Source organism: Eschrichtius robustus, chromosome 2 (assembly GCF_028021215.1).
Source record: "Eschrichtius robustus isolate mEscRob2 chromosome 2, mEscRob2.pri, whole genome shotgun sequence".
Lineage (NCBI taxonomy): Eukaryota > Metazoa > Chordata > Mammalia > Artiodactyla > Eschrichtiidae > Eschrichtius > Eschrichtius robustus.
In genome coordinates this window covers 75,539,537-75,565,936 of record NC_090825.1, presented here as the reverse complement: position 1 = coordinate 75,565,936, position 26,400 = coordinate 75,539,537, and the positions used below count along the sequence as shown (strand labels likewise).

The following is a 26,400-nucleotide window of genomic DNA, read 5'->3' as shown; positions in this document are numbered from 1 at the left end:
GCTAGTACAGTATAATAAAATGTTAACAGGAGGGTCTAGGTAGTGGGGACACGTGTCCACTGTACTATTATTTTAACTTTCTTTATGTTTGTATATATTCATGATAAAATATTGGAAGGAAAAACATTCTAGTTACCTCTAAAGTAATCAACATAACCCATTTTACAAAGACCTAAACAGAAAATCAGGGATCACCAGATATTCGCAGAAAATCAATCAAAGACAAGGATGACAATAAACAGAATAACCAACCTTAGAGGAAAGAGAGATGGTTGAGGAAACAGAAGAAAAGAATTTTCGGATGATATTGTAAACATAAAAGGACGTACTACTATGTAAAATAAGCAATCAGAAAATAAGAAATATTTCTTGAAAATTAAATATATCTGAATATTTTTTAAAATTCAATGATGAAAAACCTATCTTGAATTTAAATAACATTAAGAGCTAAAACTTATTGAGTCCAAGCCACCATCACTGTTCATCTACATGAACAAAACAGTCTCCCAAACTGTCTACCTAGTTCTATACTGACCCCTTATAGTCAATTCTTAAAGCAGCCATAGAGACCCTTTTAAAATCAGATAGTGTCTTGCCTCTACTTACAGTGACTCCCCTTTTCATTCAGAGTAAAAAGTCTTAACAATAGCCTACATGATCCCTCATTCACACATCCCTCTTTCCTCTTCTACTACTCTTGTTTTCTTCTTTCCAGCCACTTTGGCCTCCTTAGAACTGTTTGAACAAGCCAGGTATCTTCCAAACCTAGTGTTTTTGATCTAGTTTTTCCACCATAGATTAGTTTTGCCCGTTCTAGAATTTCATATAAATGAAATTATAACACTGCATACCTTTTTTGTGTGCAAGGCTTCTTTCACTCAGCTTAATGTTTTGAGGTTCATTCATGTTGTTCCAGGTATTAGTGGCTTGTTCCTTTCCATTGTTTAGTAGCCTATTGCATGAATATACAAAAATTTGTTTATGCCATTATCTGATGGACACCTGGATTATTTATAGTTTGGGGCTATTGTAAATAAACTGCTGTGAATATTCTTATACATTTAAATTTATCTATTGGCTTTTTACATTTCTTTGCATTTCTTTTAGTGGTTATTCTAAGTATTAAAACATATATCCTTAACTTTCTATAGAGTATAAAGGTACATTCACTACTTACCCCACCCTGCCCTTTATGGTATAGCTAGCTTTCATATGTACTATATCAAAAGATATAATAAGCCTTACTAGACAATGTTATAATTTTTGTTTTAAACAGTTATATGTATTTTAATGAAATTAAGAGGTAAAATGTATATTTACTGAGATATTTGCTACTTTTAATGCTCTTTCTTCCTGAATATTTGAATTGCCATTTGATTTTATTTCCCTTCCTTTAGCATTTCTTGTAGTGCAGATCTGCTTGTGATAAAGCCTTTTACCTAAAACTTTTTATTTCACCACTCTTGAAGGATATTTCACTAGATACAGAATTCTGGATTGACTGTCTTTTTCTTTCAGCACTTCAAAAACGATCCACTCTCTTCTGGCTTCCACTGTTTTTGATGAGAAGACCCAAGTTCTGATCATTTGGATCACTGTTCTCCTATATGAATGTGTCATTTTATTCCTGCGGCTTTTAAGATTTTCTCTTTATTGTTGGTTCACAGAAGTTTGACTTTCTTGTGCACAGGTATGCTATTTTTGTGTTATGTATGTCCAAGTTCACTGACTCTATCTTCACAATCTCCATTATGCTGTTAAGCCCAACAAGTGAATTTTTAAAAATTTCAGATATTTTGTTGTTTTGTAATAGAATTTCCATTTGGTTCTTTATTATAAATTTTACGTCTCTGCTAAGAACTCCTGTATTTTCATTCAATGTGAGTATTCTTTTCCTTTAAGTCATTACGTATAGTTATATAATTATAGCTCTTTAAGTCCTAATGATTCCAACAATGAGTTAGCTTGGGATCAGTCTCTATTACTTGTCTTTTCTCTCTCTCTTAGGAGAACTCACACAACTCATCATATAGTTGTACTCACAGCTCAGATTTACTACAGGAATGTAGTGTGTGTGTGTGTGTGTGTGTATGTGTAAGAAAGAAAGCTCATTATAAGGATGCGGGAATATATCTTAAAAGCCCACTGACCATATTCAACATTAAATATATCAAGTTCCAGTGAATATTGGGAGGTGGAATAAGTTTCTGAGGGTATTTGGGAATAATCAGGTTGCCCACAATACAGACATCAGTGTATAAGAGGATTAGAATGAAGAAGAGTTAAGAGTAAATTTTGTGCTTAAAGAATTGTGGAGAACTAGGAATAAAAGAGTTGAGAATTGAGATATAAACTGGAAGGCAAAGTTCATAAAAGTACCAAGAAGAGATTGAAGAATTAGTCCTAATATTCCAATGAGGAAGTACCATTTCAAGCTTGAAAACATGATTTTTACATAATTGACATAATGTTTTAAAATTCATAGTTTCTCTTATTTATATATATCTATACATACACACACATATATATGTCATAATATGACATATCGAATATGTAGTGCTTGGGGGTGGGGGAAATAAGCAGAAATCCTACTTTTTCTTGTAATACTACAATCTAAACCCTCTTTGTCAGATCTTTTTCCCTACCCCTAGATTATAAGCTAGGCATGCATTATGGCTTTTCTGTTTACATTAGGATAATTTTGGAATGTCTCAATCTTAGTTATTTAAAAATCCAGTGATGATCTAAATCACTTTAAATGTTTCCTATTCGTTGCTTCTCTTCATTCATTCTTTCTTCTTCTTTTTTTTTGGTCTTCCACACTTTTTTTGCCTTCTCTGATTTTAATCGAACATTTTATATGATTCCAGTTTCCATCCTCTCTTAAGACACCAATTAAAACTTTTTTTTTTTGGATGTTCTAAAATGGTTGCCTTAGAATTTGCAATATACATTTACAACTTACCTAAGTCCACTTTCAAATAACACTATAATGCTTCATGGGTAGTGAAAGTACAAAGTATTTTCAATTTCTCCCTCCTGTCCTTTATAACACTGCTCTCATTCATCTCACTTACCCATAAGCTATAATCAAAGAACACAATGTTCGTATTATTTTGAACAGTGTTATCTGTTACATCAATTAAGAAAAGTTTAAAAAAATATTTTACCTTCATTTATTCCTTCTCAAAAACTCTTTCTTCATGTAGATCCAAATTTCTGATGTAGAACATTTCTATCTCTTTGAAGAACTTCTTTTTAACATTTCTTGCAGGGCAAGTCCACTGGTGACAATTTCCCTCAATTTTTGTTTGTCTGAGAAAGACTATTTTTCCTCTATTTTCTAAGGATAATTTCACTGGATATCAAATTCTAGGTCTTCAAGACTTTAAATGTATCATTCCATTTTCTTTTTGCATAGTTTCTGAAGAAAAGTTCAATGTAATTCATATCTTATTTTTTCTCTGTAGGCAACATTGGTTGTTTTCTCCCCTCTGACCTCTTTCAAGATTTTCTCATAGCCTTTCATTTTCTGCTGTTTGATTATATATGCCCAAGTGTAATTTTTTTAGTATTTATCCAGTTTAGAGTCCTCTAAGCTTCCTGGATCTGTGGGTTTTAATCTGTCATTAATTTTGGAAAATTCTGTCCTTACTTCAAATAGTTCCTTTGTTCCTTTTCTCTCTTCTCCTTCTAGCATTCCCATTATGCATATGCTAAACTTTTTGTAATTTTCCCACTTTTCTTGGATATTCTCTGTTTCATCTTTTTCACTCTTTTTTCTTTTCAGTTTTGGAAGTTTCTATTGACATATCCTCAATCTAGATTCCTTCCTTGGTTGTGTCCAGTCTACTTATGTGCCTACCAAAGGTGTTTTTCATTTCAGTTCCTGTGTTTTGGATTTCCAGCATGTCCTTTTGATTCCTTCTCAATGGTTTCATCTCTCTGCTTACTGTCCCCTTGTTTCTGCATGTTGTTCACTTTCCTTCCACTTCAAAGGCTAGAGTGGCCTGGAGTTGAGTATTTTCATTCCACTAGGTTGGTAACCCCCCAGTTGGTTAGGCTCTGGTAAAATAGTTTCCCTTAAAGGCAGATTTTATTAAGGAAAATAGAGAGCTCTGGGTATATTTCAAAATGCTCACTTTTCTTCTCTCACTGTCAAAAGAGAATTTTTATCTGATTTTCAAAGTGAGAAGCTGGTAGGTCTCCTGGAGGTAGCAGTCATAAAAGTGTGCCCCCCCCCCCCCAAGCAATGGAACCACTTGGAGTTTTAATTCTCAAATTAGTCCATGAGTTTTAATGCCTAAAGTAGTCCACAGAGAGCTTCTGGCAATTCATCTATTACAAGTGGAGACTAGATTGTAGAGAAGTAAGAACAGAAGCATGTAGAACAATTAAGAAACAATTAGAGCATCCAGTGAGGACTAGCATAGTAGTTGTAGAGGTGGTGAGAATTGGTTAGATTTAGGATACCTTTTGAAAAGAGCTGATAGATTTTGCTGAGGGACTGACTGGATGTGAAACTTGAGAGAAAGAAGAATCAAACTATGACCTGAACAATGCTAAGAATCAATATGCCATTTACTGAGATGTAAAGATATGCAACAGGAAGAGGGAAACAGGTTTTGGAGACAGAAAATAGTTTGAAATGCATGTTAAATATCCTAGTAGATATGTTGACTAGGAAGTTAGATACGTTAGCATAGAAATCAAAGAAATCATGGCTGTAAATGGATATTTGGAAGCCATCAGCATAGTGATGCTATATAAAAGACAGTGAAGGAAAGAATGAGATTACCTGGGGAATAAAGGTCGCTAAAGAGGGCAAGAGAGCTGGGACACACTAAGAAATGAGGCAGAGTCTAGCAAAGAAGAATCAAAAGAGCTCTGTGAGTTCACAAAAGTCAAATGAAGAAAGCGTTTCAAGTTTCAAAAAGGAGGATGTGATGAACTGTGTCAAATGCTGGTGAATGGTTAAGCAAGATGAAAACAAAGTGTTGCCCCTCGGATTTATCAGGATTGTTTAAATGCCCAGATATCTACAAACTCCCTTTTCATGAAAACATATAAACTAAGAGGGGATTTTCATGAGTAATTTTTATTCTCAGGGATTTTTACCGTAAAGGCTGAGTTTAGATCCAACCCACTGTTAGCGATGTGATCCTAGCTTTACACAGCTGTTCCCAATCTATCCTATTAGCAGTCAGGAGATAAGAAAATGAGTACCTACTTCACGTAAGTCATAATTTACAGGTAAATTTAATCTTCTAAATCTAGACTTTTCCACCCCCTGTCTTTTCTGGCGTTGAAGGGACCAGGTGAAGCGGGATAAACCATGTGTGGGAGAGTGGGCAATTAGTGGCATGGGCACTCTCCCAACAGTTTTTAAACTCCGCTTGGAGAACGAGGCTTCACGGTGGCCCCATACTCAGAAGTTACCCAGGAAGGGGTGTCCCTTACTTCAGAAGAAAGGGCGAAGGAAAGGCGAAGAGAGCCCACAGGGATATAACAAGGATAATCCTTCCCTCCCGCACGCCTCTCTCTCCCTGCCCACCTACCGCCACAAGCACCAACCCAGCGACCACGTCCCGCCTCCTTCCGGCTTGTCGCGGCCGCCGCCGCCGTGTGCGCAGTGACGTTTCAGTCTCCTGCGGACCCCGGAAGTGCAACTGGAACTTGTTCGGGGCGCGGATCCGGAGAGGGAAAGTCGTAACAACCGCACGAGGGAGTTCGGCTGGCGAGCTGGAAGGCCACGCCTCCTCCCGCCTCCCCCCACAGCCCTGTAGCTGGGGGCAGAGCTCAGGTAGGACCTGCGTTTGCCGGGTTGTGAGCTCCGGGGGCGGGCAGGCCTGGGCCAGAATCAGAGGAAGAGGCTGGCCTTGGTTCGTCTCGGGCGGGGGTCGCTGGCGCCGCGTTTCCTGCGGACACTTCTGCCCTGTGTCCAGGACCCCGCTGATGGGCAGCTTACACCTGCCATTTCCACTTCCGAGGCGGGGCAGGGCACGTGTGTTCCCTGGATGAGTCTCCTTACTCTTGGACGTTTGGGGTTCTGGGAGCCTGGAGACTGTAGCGTAATGGGCCTTTCTAAGCTTTCTCAGGTGGGGAGGTTTGGTGGTTCTCTGGTTGAAGATTTTTCTACGAAAATGATCATCACCTGCCAAACCTTTACCAGAAGACATTCGCTGTAGACAGAAGATTAAAGTGCAGTTAAAAAATGCTCCCCAAACTTGTAACATGCATGGGCGCTGGTGGGACATTTCACTGGGATGAATTCTTAATTGAATACTTTTGACTTTGAAATCAAGTTAGGTATATTTTGGAGGCAGTCTTCTCTTTCCCTCATCCAGAGATTTAACATATTCTTCTAGTGCTCCAGAGTGTGTATTTGTTATGCCAAGTAATTGGTTACTTAATGTCTGGCTATATTTATTGACAGTCTTGTTGCCTTTGTCTGTTTCCCCAAATCCTCTGAAAAGTTGCAGAGGGAAAATCCTTTGGTTTTCAGGCTAGCGAGTGCCTTGTACCGTTTATCAAAACAGGTGAAATGTGATGCAATCCACGGTATCTTTTTGTCTTAAAGCGGTGTTAGAGGTGTATTCTTCGTGCTTGTTTTTTATCCCTCATTGTGAGGGACAGATATACTGTATTCATTTGATGTATTTAGAAAATAAGCCAGGGAGCAGTTTTTTGACATACTGGTACCAGGCTTCTATCTGACTCTTTAAGTGTTCCTTCCACTTAAGCCTAAACCGGGAATGCTCTGGAGGGCTTAGAAGCAGTGGCTGTTGTGAAGCTGGTAAATGGTAGAATAGCACCAACGCCAAGAGGGCAGCATGACCTATGAAACCGTAACCATGCACCCACTCATTCCATTAACAGGTATTTATGGGCCATCTTCAGTGTGCCAGGTGGTATTATAGTTGCTGGGCTTCCAATAGTGAACAAAATGGGCGGTCTTTGTTCTGAAATTTACACTGTAGCGGATAGAGAAGGACAGTTAGCAAGTAGGTATATCAGGTAGTGATAAGGGCTATGAAGAAAAATAAAGCACGTTGAGGGGAGAGAGAATGATGGCGGATGCTGTTTTAAATAGGGTGGTCAAAACCTGCCTCTCTGATAAGAGGACTTTTGAGTAGAGATCTGAATGAAATCAGAGAGTGAGCTCTGCAGGTATGTGGGTATGTGTTTTAGGCTAGGAAAAGGCCCTGAGGCAGGAATGTATTTGGTATATCTTGGAATAGCAAGGATATAGGCATGGAGGCGTCAGTGTTTAAAAATCTCAAGAATATTTACTCAGTGTTTTGTGTGAGCCTGAGAGATCTTTTTTGTTGACAGCCTGTTTTTCTCAGCTTTCCCAGGCAGACCTCTATGAGGATAATCTGATGTCTTCAGATATGTAGAGATGTTTCCAAGCTTTTCATTAGTGCAAACAAAATTAAGCACTATTTACTCAGTTGAACATAACTTGAGCTGTCTGTTTTAGGGTCAGATTGGGTTTGTACAGTGGCCGTGGATAACTAAGTAGCAAGTGAAATAAGCTAACTTATGTCAACTTTACTTTTCATTCTTTTTCTTTTAAATTGTGGTAAAATATACATAACAAAATTAGTCATTTTAACCATTTTTAAGTGTACATTTCAGTGGAATTAAGTACATTCACATTGTTATGCAGCTGTCACTACCATCTATTTCCAGATCTTTTCATCTTTCCCAACGGAAACTCCGTACCCATTAAACATTAACTCCCCATTCCCCTCTCTCCTCAGCACTGGGCGACCACTAGTCTACTTTCTCTATGAATTTTCTGTTTCTGCTCTAGATACCTCATATAAGTGGAATCATAACGACATTTGTCCTTTTGTCACTGGCTTATTTTGCTTAGCATAGTGTCTTCAAGGTTCATGTATGTTGTAGCATATGTTAAAATGTTCTTCCTTTTTAAGACTGAATAATATTCCATTGTATATATAGACTGCAATTTGTTTATCCATTCATTTGTCTGTGAATGCTGGGGTTGCTTCCACCTTTGGGCTATTTTGAATAATGCTGCTATGAACATGAGTGTGCAGATATCTGTTTGAGTCTTCTGCTTTAATTTCTTTTGGTTATATACCCAGAAGTGGAAGTGCTGGATCATGTGTTAATTCTATGTTTATTTTTTTAAGTGTTGACATATTATTAACAACAATGGCTACACTGTTTTACATTCCTACTGGCAATGCATGGAGGCTCCATTTTCTCTGCATCGTCACCAACACTTCTCCACGTCCTCACCAAGCACATTTTCTCTCTTATTTTTTTTTTTTAATAATAGCCACCCTAATGGGTGTGAAGTAGTATCTCAGTGGTTTTGACTTCCCTACTGGTTGGTGATATTAAGCATCTTTTCATATGCTTTTTGGCCATATGTATATCTTCTTTGGAGCACTATTCATTTAAGATCTGATTTTTTTTTTTTTTTTTTTTGGCTGTGCCACATGGCTTGTGGGATCTCAGTTCCCAGGGATTGAACCCGGGCCATGGCAGTGGAAGCCCAGAATCCTAACTACTAGACCACCAAGGGACTCCCCTTAAGGTCTGATCTTAATAGAAAATTTTGCAGGTTTTTTTGAGTAAATTTTTTAAGGGTTAAGAAAGCAGCCACCTTGTCTTCTGTTACTTTTTTAACCCTAAAATACTGTAGTTGTAAAAACTTAAATTGTCTATAGACCAAGTATCTGCAGTAACTCCAAACTTAGAAGTAAAAGAAACCATAAAGCATCTTTTGTAACAATGAATGAACCTCTGGGTATCAGACTGTGATGAAAAGAGTTCTGAAAAGCCAAAGATCATCCCCACCTGCTTTGATTCTTTTTTCTTTTTATTTAGAAGGAAAGGAGTGTATCATTTGGCTGACTGTGGCTGTGAAGTAGATCTCTTTTTTTCTGGTAGCTGAGAAGAGCAGGAAAAGAGAGAAAAATGATGAAGAAACAGAAAAAGAAGTGTTAGCAGTTGGATGTAGCTAGATGGAGAATGGCAAAGGAGATCAGTAACAGTAATGGACCGTAAGCACCAGAACTGACAGCAGAAGAGGGGGACCTGGCAACAAAGTGACAGAGTAATATAGCTCTACAGATTGGAATGGGATGGGGGACAGGGTGAAAGTGCAAATCACCGGCTGTATCTCAGCATGTGGTTCTGAAGTCAGCCACCTGGCCTTAAGTGATTCAGTAAGACCTACTGTATACCAAGTAACATATGTCGGTTCATCTGGTTCAGCAGTTAGTATTTGGAGGGTGTGCAGTGTATACAGTCCTACAGAAGTAAACTAAGTTGTTCAGACCATGTATCACATCATTTCCAACCATAGAGTAATGAGGTTTGAGTAATTTAATGAGTAATGTGTAATTTAACAATGTTCAGCATTGTTAAGAAAAAATTTTTTACATTATCTGTTTAAGAGAGGAAGGAATTTTTTTATTCAGAATGGCTGATGACACATTAGTGCAAGGTAACACATCTTTTTTTTTTTTTTTTAAGCTATTGAATGTTTTGTACCCTATTGTTTATTAAATACTCTTTGGGTACTGCATTTAGCTAACTGTTTCAGTTATAAAGCTTATTTAAGTTGATTACTTTGCTTTGATTTAAAGTAATGAATGAAAAATTGTACCACATTTTTGCTTATCACTCTTTGACAAATTAAAATTGATTAATTTGCTACAGATGAGGTAGCAGATGACTGACTTGCTTAACATTTTACAGCTAAGTTAAAGATAATTTAGAGGTAACAGTGCTGTGGTGCTTTCTCTGATATTGTATTCTTGTCTCCTTTTCTTTGAGAACAGTTCATTTTTGCAATATAGATGCTGCAGTATAGATAACAGAGATAATTTTTACTGTAGGGAAGAATATCACTGTGAAGACAGATCATTGAAGCAAAGCATTTATTGTATGTTTGTTTCCATTTCTTTTTTTTTTTTTTAATTAATTTATTAATTTATTTTTTATTTTTGGTTGTGTTGGGTCTTCATTTCTGTGCGAGGGCTTTCTCTAGTTGCGGTGAGCGGGGGCCACTCTTCATCGCGGCCTCTCTTATTGCGGAGCACAGGCTCCAGACGCGCAGGCTCAGTAGTTGTGGCTCACGGGCCCAATTGCTCCGTGGCATGTGGGATCTTCCCAGACCAGGGCTCGAACCCGTGTCCCCTGCATCGGCAGGCGGATTCTCAACCACTGCGCCACCAGGGAAGCCCCTGTTTCCATTTCTTTATAGCAGATTGAATATTTTAAGCGTGGTCTAGGTTGATAATATACTTAGGGTTGATTTGCTCAGAGGTTACAGAGGTGCTAATAAGGATTTGGGCCTTGTAAGGCCCTTTAATAGCTAATTAAGGGAATGATAGCAACTAATACCCAACATTGTAACTGCCAATGGCTGTGGGATGTGGCTACTATTCCTATCCTCTGCTAATCACATTGCCATTATCTGTGATAGGTATAAGAAAACAACATGAAAGATACTATATGTGGCTCAACAGACACAGTATCTCTATTTAAAAAACAATTTGGAGTTAATATCCAAGGTAATGAAGGAGTGTGATACCCTTTTCATTTACAAAGCATAGCTTAGTTTTGTGTGCTTTGTTTAGAACATGGAACAAGCTAGAATTGTGACCAAGATTATAACTCGAGGTGATGCAGTTTAAGAAGTTGAAAAGTTTGATTAATTGATAGGTGAGATGCTCTCTTGATTTGAATTACCCCATTCTTCTTGATGCCATCGTTTTTGTCTATACTATGGAAATGACTCTGTTACTAACTCAAGTAGTTCGGGAATTAATCAATCATCTTGGTCCATTTGGTTTAATACCCTTTAATGTAGTTGGAGTATTTATCTTAAATGGTAATATCCAGGAATTGGTTGGGTGGCAGAGAGGAGAGGAAGGATCAGATCAGGAGGTAAAGGAAGTATTGGCAGAAAAGAAAGGGGGTTTGTCAACAAGTGTTAGCTGAATGGGGATTGGGCACTGGTCTCGAAAGAGATGGGGAGAAGGGAGGGATAAAGGAACAGGGAAGGGCCCAAGATCTACATGAACTGAAATATGAGGCAAGGAAAACAAGACAATAGTTAGGCAGGGTCTCAGTTATCTGAATCAGTAAAAGATGGCTACCTAGTCATAAGGCAGTCTGGACCCCATACTTGAGGATCTTATGTGCTGGTTGGGGTGTCTGCTATAAAGACAAGACTTCAGCAAAATTTTTTGTATTATGATAGAAGTATGTATAGGATGGTATGGGAGAGGCGCAATGCCTTACCTGGGATTATTGAAAGGCTTTGTGGAGAAAATGATACCTAAGTTGAAAACTTAAGGATGAGTCATTTAAAAATAAAGTGGATGGGCTTCCCTGGTGGCGCAGTGGTTGAGAATCTGCCTGCCAATGCAGGGGGCACGGGTTCGAGCCCTGGTCTGGGAAGATCCCACATGCCGCGGAGCAACTAGGCCCGTGAGCCACAACTACTGAGCCTGCGCGTCTGGAGCCTGTGCTCCGCCACAAGAGAGGCCGCGATAGTGAGAGGCCCGCGCACCGCGATGAAGAGTGGCCCCCGCTTGTCGCAACTAGAGAAAGCCCTCACACAGAAACGAAGACCCAACATAGCCAAAAATACATAAATAAATACATAAATTTAAAGTGATAAATCTAAGAGATTTAAAAAAATAAATAAAGTGGAAAGGGTTTCTAGACAGAAGAAATAGCTCTCAGCAGTCTGGTATTTGTAAAACACTAAAAGGAATTTGCAACTACTAGAGCAGAAAGTTTGATTGTAATGAGAGATGGAGTTGGAGAAAGAGATAGGAACCAAGTCATGGGGGGAGGGGCAGAGGATGTGAGGAGAATGTTGTATAGTTTGATAAGGGGCCTGGACTTGCCTCTAGGCAATAGGAACTATTGACTGGTTGTTCTTGTCTCCTGTATGGTAAAGGATTTAACCTTGCCCCAAAAGAGGTCTGGCCTTTGCCCTCAGCTTCTGGATGGTAATCTCTAGTATTTTTGTTTTCCTTGGAGCTTTGGGTCACATCGTCTAACAGTGTGATTTAGGGTAGAGGCTGCCCGTAGCCAGAGAGACTATATGACTTAGGGTAGGGGCTTTGGGTCCCTTGGTATCAGTTGACCTGGAAACTGAGATCAACCATGTGGGCAGTCATTCAGTCATGCCTGTGTAATGGAGCCCCAATAAAACTCTGAACACCATGTCTCCTGTTAGCTTTCCAGGTTGACAATAGTCCGTGCATATTATGACATATAGTTAGCAAGAGAACAACATGTCCATAACTTCACAGAGAGAGGACATCAGCAGCTCTATGTTTGGTACTCTCCTGAACTTTGTCTGATATGCTTTTTCCCTTCCTTGATGTTAATCTGTATTAATTTTCCTGTGGTAAACTATAATCATGAGTATAACAGTTTTCAGTGACTTCTTTGGGTCTTCCTAGTGAATTATCAAGCCTGACAGGGCTTTGGGAGTCCTTTGAACTTGTAATTGGCTTAGAAGTGGAGGTTATCTCTTGTGCTGACTGTGCCATCTAACTGTGTAGTTGTCCAAAACCTTTCACATCTCCTTTCTCTGCTTCTTCCTTCCTCTGATTAGGGATAAGAATGGCTTTAGCATTTGAAAGCAGGGCCAAGTGAACTGATGATGTTGAAGCACCCTATCTTCTAAGATTGAGGCTGTTTGGAAAAGTATCAAGAATGTTATAACACAAATGTTCCTAAACATGGTGTTATCCCTTGATACTTTCTAATTGCTGTGGACTCAGTTGCATTCTCTCAAAATTCGTATGTTGAAGCCCTAACCCCCCAAAAGTAATTAAGGTTAAATGAGGTCATATGGGTGGGACCTTGATCTGATAGGATTGGTGTCTTTCTATGAAGAGACACCTGAGATCTCACTTGATTTCCCTCTCTGTCATGTTAGGACACAGCAACAAGGTGACTGTCTAAAAGCCAAGAAGAAAGTTCTCACCAAAATCCAGCCCTGCCAGACCTTGATCTGAGATTTCTAGCCTTCAGAACTGTGAGAAAATAAAGTTCTGTTGTGTGAGCCACCCCAGTATTTTGTTATGGCAGCTGAAGCAGACTAATACACCAGTTCATGACTGATCTTTTCTTTTTCTTAATCAGCGGTTGGGTTCCGTGTTCTCTAGTGGAAGAATGTTAAGGGTTCGATGAACTCAGTTTCCCATAGACCCACTTTAAAGTTGAATCATCTGAAATTGTTCAGAAACTTGAAAGAAAGAAAGGCCTCAAAGAGGACTTTTAGATTATATACCATCTAAAGTGACTGAGCAAAAAAGTTGGTACATGGAAGTAGAAGAAAGGAAGAAGGAAAAATGGAATGAAAAATGATAGGTGGTAGGGTCTTTCCTGTAGGTTGGATTCTGGCCTGAACTTTATACAGGATGGCTCTAGGTTTGGTTCTAGGATCCAACAAAGTTGGTTTTACTGGAGACCATTTTGGACCTCTTTCGTCCACCATCAAAGCATTTTTGATCTGTAGCCTGTTCTTTTAGGGTCTTTTCCTACTTTTTTCTAGGTGACTAATATGATAAAATCAATTCATGCTAATGTATTTCACAGGTAATTGTAAGAGTATTATTGTTTATAGGTAATATTTCATTATTTTGAAACAGTGTGAGTGATTTAATGGTGAAATTTAATCTGCATTAGGAACACTGCAAGTACTTCTAAGAAACTAGATGACTCCATTTTATCATTGAAAACATCCTAGCATCATACGGATTAGTTTCACTTCCCTAAAAAATCCTCTCTATTATGCATATTCAGCCATCCTTCCTCCCTAACCCCTGGCGACCACTGATCTTTTTAGTCTCCATAGTTTTCCGTTTTCCAGAATATCATATAGTTGGAATCGTACAGTATGCAGGCCTTTGCTGGTTGGCTTCTTTCACTTAGTAATATACTTTTAAGTTTCCTCCCTGTCTTTTCATGGCTTGATAGCTTTTTTTTTTTTTTGAGTGCTGCTGAATAATATTCTTTTGTATGGATGTACCACAATTGATTTATTCATTCACCTACTGAAGGACACCTTTGTTGTTTCTAAGCTTGGCAGTAATGAATAAAGTTGCTATTAATATCTGTATGCAGATTTTTGTGTGGACATAAGTTGTCAGCTAATTTGGGTAAGTACCAAGGAGAATGATCCTGGATCGTATGGTGAGAATATGTTCAATTTTGGAAGAAACTGCCAAATTGTCTTCCAACATAGCTGTATCATTTTGCATTCTCACCAACAATGAATGAGAGTTCTTGTTGCTCCATATCCTTGCCAGCATTTGGTGTTGTCAGTGTTAAGGATTTTAGCCATTAAATCCTAGTAGTGGTATCCCATTGTTGTTTTAATATGCAATTCCTTAATGACATGATGTTGAACATCTTTTTGTAAGCTTATTTTCCATCTGTATATCTTCTTTGGTGAGGTGTCTGTTCAGGTCTTTTGCCCATTGTTTAATTGGGTTGTTTTCTTACTGTTGAGTTTTAAGAGTTCTTCATATATATTGAATAAGATACCTTTATTAGATATGTCTTTTGAAAATATTTTCTCTCAGTCTCTGGCTTTTTTCATTCCCTTGACAGTATCTTTTACAGAGAAAGTCGTGGCTCCTCTTTGTTTAACAGTCCTTTTATTAGTTTATTTCTGACTTCTCATGTTTTACTGTTAGCAGCAAAAAGAACCAGGTGGCACATTCAGCACTCTAGTTGGAAATCTCCTTGTTAGATCAACCACTTCATGAGGTACATTTTCTACTTTCCATATAATTCCCTGGGATACTGAAATTGCTGCCACTACATAACAACCCCTTCCTCGAGTTTCCAATAACTTACTTTGCTTTCTTGCAGGTCCTCACCCACAGCCTTATCAAAGACCATGGGGTGTCTATTAACAGATTCTTCGGGCTGCTGTAGGCTTTCTCTAACACTCTTTTCAGAGCCCTCTGCCTGGTTCCTCAAGCCATTCTTGAGCTTTTTGGTATGGCAGCATTCCACTTCCAGGTACCAGTTGGTTTCTACTGCTGCCCTAAAAGTAGTTGCAGTACTTAGGTTTCTGTAAAACAAATCACGTGGTTGACCGAATTACAGCACAACTTGAATTCGCAATCCTAAAGGAAGGATTGGGACCTTGACAATTGGGATGGGTACATATAGGCAGTTTCTGGTGAAGCTAGACACCTTGGATCTCTAAATTCTCTTGAACCTTCTTTGCCAATAGAAGCAACCCTTCTACTCCTTCCCAGGAGGCCTGTCTCCCCTGGTCTAAAGAACCTGTAATGGCCTCCCATGAGTTGCCCACAATGGATTGCTGATCTTCCTCTTTTCTTATTCCAACCACCTTCCCTTGCTTCTAGACCTATAACCAAACTTGAGTCCAAACAGACCCCAGAGGGTGAGGTAAAAAGTTTACACGAAGATGTGTGTGATTTTCGTCGGTTTATATCAATAGAAATCAGGGAATTGTGTGTGGGAATGGATTCTAAGAATGTGGAATCAGGTTAAAGGAATATACAGTTGGGTCAGGCAGTGGTGGGGCTGGTGGTGGCAGTGGTTATGGTGATGTCAGCGAATCCTGTAAGGATTATATTGTTAAGAGGATATTCTAAGTTAGAAAATGAGTGATAATGGGGACCTAAATTAAGACAGCAGTGTTGGGGATCCGAAAGAAGGAAGTGATGCTCCTTGTTCCTTTGGTACATTATGTGTAATGTTTTAGCACTTGCAATTTTATTAGTTAATGGCCTCTCTCACTGGACCAAGCTATTCAGTTGCTAGGACCATTTATTTTTGTAACAGCATGAGAAGCAGCAAACATTATATGCCAGGTATTGTTCTAAGAACATAAAATACATTAGTTCAGGGCTTCCCTGGTGGCGCAGTGGTTAAGAATCCGCCTGCCAATGCAGGGGACACGGGTTCGAGCCCTGGTCCAGGAAGATCCCACATGCCGCGGAGCAACTGAGCCTGTGCTCTAGAGCCCGCGAGCCACAACTGCTGAGCCCGCGTGCTGCAACTACTGAAGCCTGCACGCCTAGAGCCCGTGCTCCGCAACAAGAGAAGCCACTGCAATGAGGAGCCCGTGCACCGCAACGAAGAGTAGCCCCCGCTCATTGCAACTAGAGAAAGCCTGTGCGCAGCTACGAAGACCCAGCACAGCCAAAAATAAAAATAAATAAAATAAATAAATTTATTTTAAAAAAAATACATTCGTTCATTTGATCCCCACAGCTATCCTTTAAGTAGGTACTAATGTTAAGTGCATTTTTTAGATGTGGAGACAAGGTTACAGTATTGAGGGTCCCCAGGACCGCCCTTAGGTTTGATGATTTGCTGGAAGTACTCCCAGAACTCAGAAAAGCTATTAAATTCACAGTTTCAGTCTACTACAGTGAAAGGATACAGATTAAAAACAGCAAATGGAAAAAGCACATAGGAAGCACATAGGGCTGAGTCCAGGAGAGACTAGGTATTAGCTTCCACTTGTCCTCTCTCAAAAGTCATACAGAAAGTGCTTAATTCTCCCAGCAACAGTGTGTGACAACAAGTGCAAAGTGTTAGCAACCAAGGACACTCCCCTGAGCCTTGGTATCCTGAGTGTTTTTAGAGTGTCAGTCACATAGGCATGGAGTGCCCCCATGACCAACTCAATCTCCAGCCCCCGCAGAGATCAAACTGATACAGCATGCCACAGGATCCAGGTGAATAAAAACATGCATTCACCATAAATCATATGGTTAGTATAAACTGTATGGCATGGCCCAAGGCTCAGGCGTATGGAGATACTATTATCAGGCATGATATTCCAAGGACCTATAGGTTATCTCCCAGAAGCCAGTCAAGGGCCAGTCCTTTCTATAGAATATACAGATTTTGGACATCCCAAGCCTTCTGAGTTAACCTTTCACTGCACACCTGGAGGTTAAGTACCTTGCCCTAGGTGTTACATAGAATAAATGGCAGAGTTAAAATTTAAGCGCAGGCATTCTGGCTCCAGTGTCAGTTGTCTTAACCATATATTCTACTGCCTTTTGGCATCGCTTCTGTCAAACACAGAATCTGATATGTTTGAGGCATTTAATAAATTTTTATTATGTGAATGAATGAAGGAATGATAGGAAACTGTAGGTCTGCTGATTCAATAAAGGTCATTAGTTTTAAAGCTTCTGCATGAAATACCACATGTCCATATCTACTCCCCAGCTCTCTAAAATCTACGTAAGTTATTAGACACTCATTGAAGTTCAGCTTAAGTTTCTTTTTTGCTCTCTTCATGTGTGTATGTATTGCTCAGTTGACTTGAGTAGTAGGATTAGAAATCTAATTATTTCTAATGTATTAAGAAAGTATATGACTGCTTGAAATTTCAATATTTAGAGCTATTTTTCTGGTTGACAGTCTTATGAATTCTTCAATAACAGTTATAATTATAGTCAAAGCTAAATACTTGTGATATTTAGGTTATTTTTCTATTTGTGTGTATTTGCTAATTTCTCTTAGAATAAATAATAAGGTTTGGCTGAAATGTAGCAATAACCCCTCCTCAAGTAATAGTTTATATATTTGTCATACTTTTTTCTACCCACAGGATATATCATTCTCCATGGAATGAGTACTACCGTAACATGTAAAGATTTTAGGGAAATAGAATAAATCATGCCAATTACCGTCTATTTTAACATTTAAAAAGTCTCTCCACCTTTATCTGTTGTAGCTTTAAGGTATAATTGAAGAGCAATAAATTGTACATATTTATATAATTTGATGTTTTAGCATACTTCCTTGAAACTCTCATCACAGTCAAGATAAGGAATATTTCCGTCGCCCCCAAATGTTTTCTTCTGCCATTTTTCATTGGTCATTTGTATGTCTTCTCTCAAGAGGTAGCTGTTTAAATCTTTTGCCTACTTTTAAATTTGCTTGTCTTATTATTGAGTTGTAAGAGTTTTTTAAAAAATATAATCTGTATAAGTTTTTTTTGTGTGTGTGTGTCTTCCAAATATTCTCTCCATTCTGTGGCTTCTTTTTCATTTTCTTAATGTTATTTTTTGAAAAGCAAACATTTTTAATTTTAATGAGGCACAGATTATCAATTTTTATACTTTTATGATTTGTGGGGTTTTTTTTAATTGTTGTTCTGAGAAAACTGCCTGCTCTAAGGTTCCAAAGATTTTCTCCTGTGTTTTCTTCTAAATTTTTATAATTTTAGGTGTTATATTCATGTCCGTGATCTATGTTGAGTCAGTTTTTATGTATGATGTGAGGTAAAAGTTGGTTTTTATCTTTTCCAAACAGATAATTCATTTGAATCAACACCATTTATTGAAGACTTTTCTTCTGCTGAATAGACTAGCACCTCTGTTGGAAATCAACTGACTTCCAGTGTGTTGGTCTATTTTTAGACTCTATTCTGTTTCATTGATGTATATGTCTATCTTTATATTAATTCCAAACTGTTTTGATTACTGTAGCTTTATGTTAAGTCTTGAAATTAGGTAAGGTACATCTTCCACTTTGTTCTGCTAGAAATTTGCTTTGGTTATTCTAAATCTTTTGCATTTCTATATGAACTTCAGAATTAGCTTGCCAATATCTGCAAAATAGCCTGTTGTGATTCTGATTGGGGTTGTGCTGAATCTATAAATCAATCTGGGGAGAAATGTCATCATAAAAATACTGAATTTTCTAATCCATGAAAATGGTATTTCTTTCCTTTTATTTAGGTTGTCTTTGATTTCTCCCAGCAAAATAGTTTTTAGTGTAGCAGTCTCGGATAGCTTTTATTAGATTTACTTTTAGGTATTTTATGTTTTTTGGCAGCACTGAAATGAAATTTTTTTCAAATTTTCTGATTGTTCTTGACATTTATATGTATATATTTATATAAATAATGTTGCTTTTTATATAATTACCTTGTAGTCTCTCACCATGTTAAATTTATTTATTAGCAATAGTAGTTGTTTTGTAGTTTCTCTAGGATTTTCTATGTAAACAGTCATATAAATGCAATCAGGCATAATTTAGCTTCTAATCTCTATCCTTTTTTTTTTTCCTTAGCTAAGTATATTGACTTAAGCATCATGTGTAGGGCAGGCAGGTTACCCATGTGTCCAAAGTTCACTTTGTAATAAACTTATGAACAAAGCCAATCAAATACTACATTTTATTTATCAACAACTTATCTACATTAACCTTTCTCAGTTCACTTAATGATAAGAATGGGTATTCATAAGTTAATGGACAAAGCCAATCAAATACTGCATTTTATGTACCCTATACACGTTTAATTTTGTTAATCCACTTAATGGTGAAAGTGGGCATTCTTACCTTGTTACTGATCTGAGGGAGAAAGAATTCAGTTTTTCAACATTTTTAATTTTGCACTCATTACTCAATGCTTTTGCAGTCATAACTCTTCTCTAGGCTGATAATTTGTCTTCTCTCAGGGAAGACACTCGTCTGGCTTAGAAAACTTTGAGTTGCATATGTTCCCCCTTTTTGACACCAGGTATGATTTGATAGGTAACTGCCCACGTGGTATTGTAGTAGCTATAAAGCATTTAAATTCAATGGAGAATTAAGATGTGGATAGGGTAGATAACATGGTATTTGATTTATTTTGTTCATTAATTTATTATACTGTGAACTTTGGAAGACACTGATTGTCTGTCTGCCCTATATATTATGCTTAAGACATCATAGATTGCTGAGAAGAGCCAGAGGGTTTTATATTCTAACTTGTAGTTGTTTGCACTTAGTTCTCCACTCCTGGAACTGACCTTTCATATTTTGTAGTGAGAAATGCTTAGGGTGTAGAAGGAACACCATCCTCATTTCTTACTACTTTTTAGTCCATGATTTTCCCACTCTCTTCTATTTACCTGGCATTGCATTCCAAGTGACTGGAATGGAAAATCAGTGTTGAAAATGTCAGAATTTGTTGCACTCAGATGTTTATACACTGTTTAATGTGGCTTGAAATCTTGTGGCTCTTCTCTTTCCCATTTATGAGCTAGTTTGCCAGTGTCTGTCACATATTTAAAATCTGTGTAAATAAAACAGTTGGGATTGTTTACATATTGACTTTAAGGTGAAAATTACAGTGATATTTGAGGGAGAATGCCTTTTCTTTCTTCTGTTGCTGCCCTCTTCATTGAGAAGTTTCTCATTTGATCAATCTTGTACTTTTATTGGGCCATATGACTTTTAAAATATCATATATGCTTTATATTTTCCATGTAGTTGTTTATTCAGCCCTAATGTTTACTGGTCTACTATGAATTTCAGAAGATTCTGAAATCCTAAAATTAGTTTGAAACTTAGAAAAAGATAGGAAGGTCTGCCTGTGTCTCAAACCTACACCACATATTGAACCCAGCTTTACCAAAGCCCTAAACTATTGTATTAGGCACTGACCAAACCAATAATGAAGTGATACTGTGTTTCCTTAGGGCTATTATTTTCAGTGTGTATTGCTTCCATTTGAATGAGGACCTGACTATATATATTATGTAAACCGTATGCTTCTATATGACTTTTGTTCCTACTGTCTATTAGTTCTTTTCTTTTAATAACTTTTTAAAAAATTAATTGATTTTTGGCTGCATTGGGTCTTTGTTACCGCACGCGGGCTTTCTCTCGTTGGGAGAGCGGGGGCTAATCTTCGTTGCGGTGCGCGGGCTTCTCATTGCGGTGGCTTCTCTTGTTGCCGAGCACCGGCTCTAGGCATGCAGGCTCAGTAGTTGTGGCTCGCGGGCTCTAGAGCGCAGGCTCAGTAGTTGTGGCACATGGGCTTAGTTGCTCCTTGGCATGTGGGATCTTCCTGGACCAGGGCTTGAACCCGTGTCCCCTGCATTGGCAGGTGGATTCTTAACCACTGTGCCACCAGGGAAGTCCCATATTGGTTCTTTCTGAATAAGACCTTGACTATATCATCTAAATCCAACCGTATCCTCTAGTAGTATCAATATTTTTTATTTAAGTAATCTAGATTAGCTAATAGGTTTCATTTGAAAGAATGTCATTTAGTGTTACTTATTTACTACATTTGTGTAAATACAGTTTCAAAAATAAAGGACTCATTTTTAAAATGTATTTATTTGTTTGTTTGTTTGTTTAATTTCTGGCCACACTGCACAGCTTGTCGGATCTTAGTTCCCCGACCAGGGATTGAACCCACGCCCTTGGCAGTGAAAGCACAGAGTCCTAACCACTGGACCGCCAGGGAATTCCCAAGGACTAATTTTTGCATTAATTATCCTTCCTCTGTCCATTTCTTGGGAATGTTATTTGCTTTAATAGGCTTTGATCATTTTATAAACAGGCCCTGTTTAAGTCAACATTAATGAGCCCATAATGTGTAAGACATGTCAGGATGAGGAAAACAGCCCTTATCCTCAGAGAGGTGATATGACCTGTATACAGCTGACCCTAATATAAAATACAAAGAGCTGAATTTCGTGATGTACTTAGGGAGCACACTATTTGAGGAAAATATTTCCAGAATAGTAATTAGTGAATGAGAAATGTTTCAGAGTAGAAGTGTTTTGTGTCTTAAGTTTAAATTTCATTTTTTAAATTAAGCAGTAAATTTTCTATGAAAACATGGAAAAAAAATCTTAGCAAAATTGAGTTACACACTTTAGTTAAGATTACTCTAAAAATAAGAAAAAAATTCTTCCTTAGAGAGTCTTAGACTGTAAACATGAAATGTATTTCTCTCAGAGCCCAACTACCTTTTGTTTTGTCTAAATGTTGACCTGATAGGAATTGCAGCACAATTTTCAAATCGATGGTCATTTATATCTGTTTTAGTTAATTCAGCCTTGAAATATAACGCATATATTCACCTACAGAATTACAGAACTGTTGGTTACCTTACTTATTAAGATGTATTACTGCCTAAGACTTGTTTTCAGTTTCTGCAAAACACTCGAGTGAGGTTGTCTTTTTCTAGACATTCCATAATTACAAAACTTTAGTTTTTGGTTTATTGTTGGAAAATGAATACATTTAGCATTTTTCCAATTACTGTTTTCTACTCATTTTTAAAGGCATATGAATATTAGCTATATCTAAAAATTAAAATATATAAATGAAGGACCGACTATTTACCTCATAAAATTAAAAAATTAAAACTATACTACAGAGGTCCTGAAATAGTGAATTTCCATGTAAATTTAAAATATAAACTTTTGGCATAAGTGTTTGAATTATACTCTTCATATTTGTTGTTACCGATTTATTTTTTGAAACCGTTTTCTTAGTTTAGGTGTTCCCTATTCAATAGACTATCTTGTCAGATGAAGAATCTCTATGCGCCTCAGAGTTTACACCTCATTTCTTGCTTTTTCTTCTGAATGGTTCTTATTCAGAACTGACAGTTTTGTTGGCTCACTGATTAAATCACAGTAGGATTCTTGAGTTTAAGAAGTCAACTCCAAAATATTGATTGTTAAGCAATCATTTTAAAAAGGGAAGTGATGTTAGGTTTGGAATTGTTTCAGGGCTTTATACAAGCCTGGTGTCTATTGTTTAGTAGATAACCATTAATAAAATAGAGACTGGAATTGTGAAAGAGCCCACTTCTATGCCTTCCCAGTTCTATGATTTTATGTTTTGAATCTTTATTTAAACTTGTCTTAAATAATATCCTTAGGCTTAGTGGTCTGTAAAGGGCCAGCCCTGGAGGCTTGCAGCTTACTTTGGGATCCTTGTAATATGTGTGTGTGTGTGTGTGTGTGTGTGTGTGTGTGTGTGTGTGTGTGTAAAACCAGGTTTACATGAATGAATAATAAAATATATGAATATTTTCATTAAGAGCAAAACCAAACCCATCAGCCACATGAAGAGCAATGCCACAAGTTTACAGAAGCTCTGCCAACTTATGAATAGTTGGATTTCAGGTGGTTACTTAGGGACTAAGTAGTGCCTGAGGTCTTATAGCAAATTTGTGGATAATATTTCAAATGAACAAAATACAGGAAGGATAGGCCTTTAAATGTATACTTAGACTAAGCATTGGTGCTAATTCTTTGTTAGTTCAGGCAGCTTTATAATTTTCTTACTGCTAATTTGTGTACCAATAAAGGACAGCTGAATCAACATCTGTTTTTCAGTGAAAGGAAGTTTAACTCTCATGCAGAAAAAGCAGTATTTTCAGCATTTGTCATTTAAACAAATAGAAATGAGTTTAACAAAATGTTATTTTCAGACAAAGCACCAGATAAAATGTTGTATGCTGGTTTTATTCTCATTTTAACATCAAGTCCTCCCTCCAGTGGCTGCTGTTACAGCATTTTTTCTTTTTTACCTTATTTTGAAAAAACAAGGAAAGTTATGATTTTTTTTTCCTCAAAATTAAAGCCCATTTTTGTGTCATGTTGAAAGACTGGCAGATGATCCTCTGTGGAAAATAGTCTATTGTGACTAGCTGAGCCTATCTTTTGGTAGTCACGGGGACAGATCATTCTGAAATGATTCTTCGTCCTCATCTTTTATTTTCAAGTTGCTTATAACTGGCTCTTATGCCAGCATTTTAAAATTTTAGTTGCTTGTATATCTTCAAAGGCAGATTTTACTTACGCTTACTAGTGGCAGTTACCAAGGAAAGAACAAAAACGTAATAGTTTATGTGTGTACTTGTATTTTAAAATATTTTATTATAAAGTTTTGGGATATTTTTAATACAGATTTTAACCGTATTTACAGTTTATCTTTCTTTAATAGCTGGTGCAAAAGCTTTTGAGAAAATCAATTTTTATTCAAAATAGTAGTTCCATTCCCAAACAGGCAAGGAATCATTTGGGTTTTAGTAATATCATATTTTATTGACATATAGCTGCTCTGAAGTTTACTCAATACCTGTTTCCTTTTTCCTTATAACTGCTTCTTAGGTTTACTCACCAGTAGGACCCACAAATTTCTGACTAAATAGACAGGACTGGACTCCTAACATTATGTTTAAGAAAAATAACCCCCTGGGGCTTCCCTGGTGGCGCAATGATTAAGAATCCACCTGCCAATGCAGGGGACATGGTCTGGGAAGATCCCACATGCTGCGGAGCAACTAAGCCCGTGCACCACAAAAACTGAGCCTGCGCTCTAGAGCCCGTGAGCCACAACTACTGAGCCTGCGTACCACAGCTACCAAAGCCCGCGCACCTAGAGCCCGTGCTCGCACGCAATGAGAGAAGCCACTGCAATGAGAAGCTGGCTCACTGCAACGAAGAGTAGCCCCTGCTTGCTGCAACTAGAGAAAGCCCACACCCAGCAACAAAGACCCAACGCAGCCAAAAATAAAATAAATACAATAAATAAATTTACAAAAGAAAAAAAAAATACCCCAAAGAACAATTTATAAAAGGCAGTGCTACTAAAATTAGTTATGTTATTCTTTTTCTTTTAGTGGTTTTCTTTATCATTTATTTTAAATATATCATTGATAAATAAAAAAGATTATATGCAGCCAGGGCCTGTGTGTGATTATATGTATATTATATACTGATTCAAAAGTAGCCACCTATGTGTAATGCTTACATAAGTTATAGACCATAATAATATGATGAACAGCTCTAAATTCACCACTCAATCCAACACTCAAAACACTATCAACAATTTACAATGACCCCTGTGTTTCTATCAATTTCATACCCCTCCCACCTTCCCAGTGGTAATCACTATTCTGGATTTTGTGTTTTTCTCTTGATTTTTCTTAAGTTTTATCACCTAAATTGTGATACCAATAAATTGTTTTAGTTTACTTTGTTTTTGAGCTCTATATAAATGCTATTATAATTTATATAGTTTTCTGATTCTTGGTTGTTTAGTGTTAGTTATTTTTGGAACATTCATCTGTGTTTTTGAGTGTAGTTGTGGCTCATTCACTTTCACTGGTATATACTATTCATTCTATTAATATACCACAGTATATCTGCCCTGCTTTAATTGGAGAACAGTCTTTTCCAGTTGTGGTAGCCAGATTCTAAGATGGCCCCCAATAGTCTTTCCTTCTTGATATTCATGCCTTTGTGTAGACCTTTCTTACTTTGAATAGGGTTGCCGTCTGTGCCAGTAGAATATTGAGGAAGTGATGGTGAGAATTTTGCAGCTTTCTCCTTGATTTCCTGGCTCTCTCTGGAGAAAGCCAGAAGCCATGGCAGGGTGATAGTTAAGCAGACCTGTGAAGAAGCCCATGTGGGGAGATACTGAGGCGTCTAGCAACAACCAGTACCAATAATTCATCTGTGTGAGTGAGCCACCTCTAGCCTCAGTCAGACTTTCAGATGGTTGTAGACCTTGCCAGTATATCTTTTTTTTTTTTTTTGTAGTTTTACGTTTTACATTTTAATCTATGATCCATCCTTAGTTAAATTTTTTTAACTTTTTATTTTATATTGGAGTATAGCTGATTAGTGATGTTGTGATAGTTTCAAGTGCACAGCAAAGGGACTCAGCCATACATATGCATGTATCCATTCTACCCCAAACTCCCCTCCCATCCAGGCTGCCACATAACATTAGGCAGAGTTCCCTATGCTATACAGTAGGTCCTTGTTGTTCATCTGTTTTAAATATAGCAGTGTGTACATGTCGATTGCAAACTCCCTAACTATCTCTTCCCCCCATTCTTCCCCCTGGTAATCATAAGTTCGTTCTCTAAGTCTGTGAGTCTGCTTTTGTTTTGTAAATAAGTTCATTTGTATCATTTCTTTTTAGATTCTTCATATAAGGGATATCATACGATATTCTCTTTCTCTGTCTGACATACTTCACTCAGTATGACAATCTCTAGGTCCATCCATGTTGCTGCAAATGGCATTTTCATTCTTTTTAATGGCTGAGTAATATTCCATTGTATATATTTACCACATCTTCTTTATACACTCCTCTGTCGATGGACATTTAGGTTGCTTCCATGTCTTGGTATTGTAAACAGTGCTGCAATGAACGTTGGGGTGCATGTATCCTTTCGGACCATGTTTTTCTTTGGCTATATGCCCAGTAGTGGGATTGCAGGGTGATATGATAGCTCTATTTTTAGCTTTTTAAGGAACCTCCATACTGTTTTCCATAGCGGCTGTACCAATTTACATTCTCACCAACAGTGTAGGAGGGTTCCCTTCTCTTCACACCCTCTCCAGCATTTATTGTTTGTAGATTTTTTGATGATAGCTATTTTGACTGGTGTGAGGTGATATCTCATTGTAGTTTTGATTAGCATTTCTCTAATAATTAGCGATGTTGAACATCTTTTCATGTGCCTCTTAGCCATCTGTATGTCTTCTTTGGAGAAATGTATATTTAGGTCTTCCACCCATGTTTTGATTGGGTTGTTTGTTTTGATGATACAAG

General features: G+C 37.6%; 1 protein-coding gene and 1 long non-coding RNA gene across 6 annotated transcripts in view; one reads left to right on the top strand and one right to left on the bottom strand.

The window, feature by feature from the left end:
• LOC137759428 (uncharacterized) overlaps nt 1-5,613 on the bottom strand; it is an 84,628-nt gene extending 79,015 nt beyond the window's left edge. For all 3 annotated transcript variants that reach the window (XR_011073098.1, XR_011073097.1, XR_011073096.1), the window contains exons 1-2: nt 5,559-5,613; nt 852-952 (exon numbers count right to left, since the gene is read on the bottom strand). This is a non-coding gene — a long non-coding RNA (uncharacterized lncRNA). The remainder of the gene's footprint in view (nt 1-851; nt 953-5,558) is intronic.
• Nucleotides 5,614-5,659: 46 nt separating this feature from the next.
• The window catches only part of ARB2A (ARB2 cotranscriptional regulator A), a 418,857-nt gene continuing 398,116 nt past the window's right edge, over nt 5,660-26,400 (top strand). For all 3 annotated transcript variants that reach the window (XM_068535638.1, XM_068535637.1, XM_068535639.1), the window contains exon 1: nt 5,660-5,803. The gene's annotated coding sequence lies outside the window, so the exon portion shown is untranslated. The remainder of the gene's footprint in view (nt 5,804-26,400) is intronic.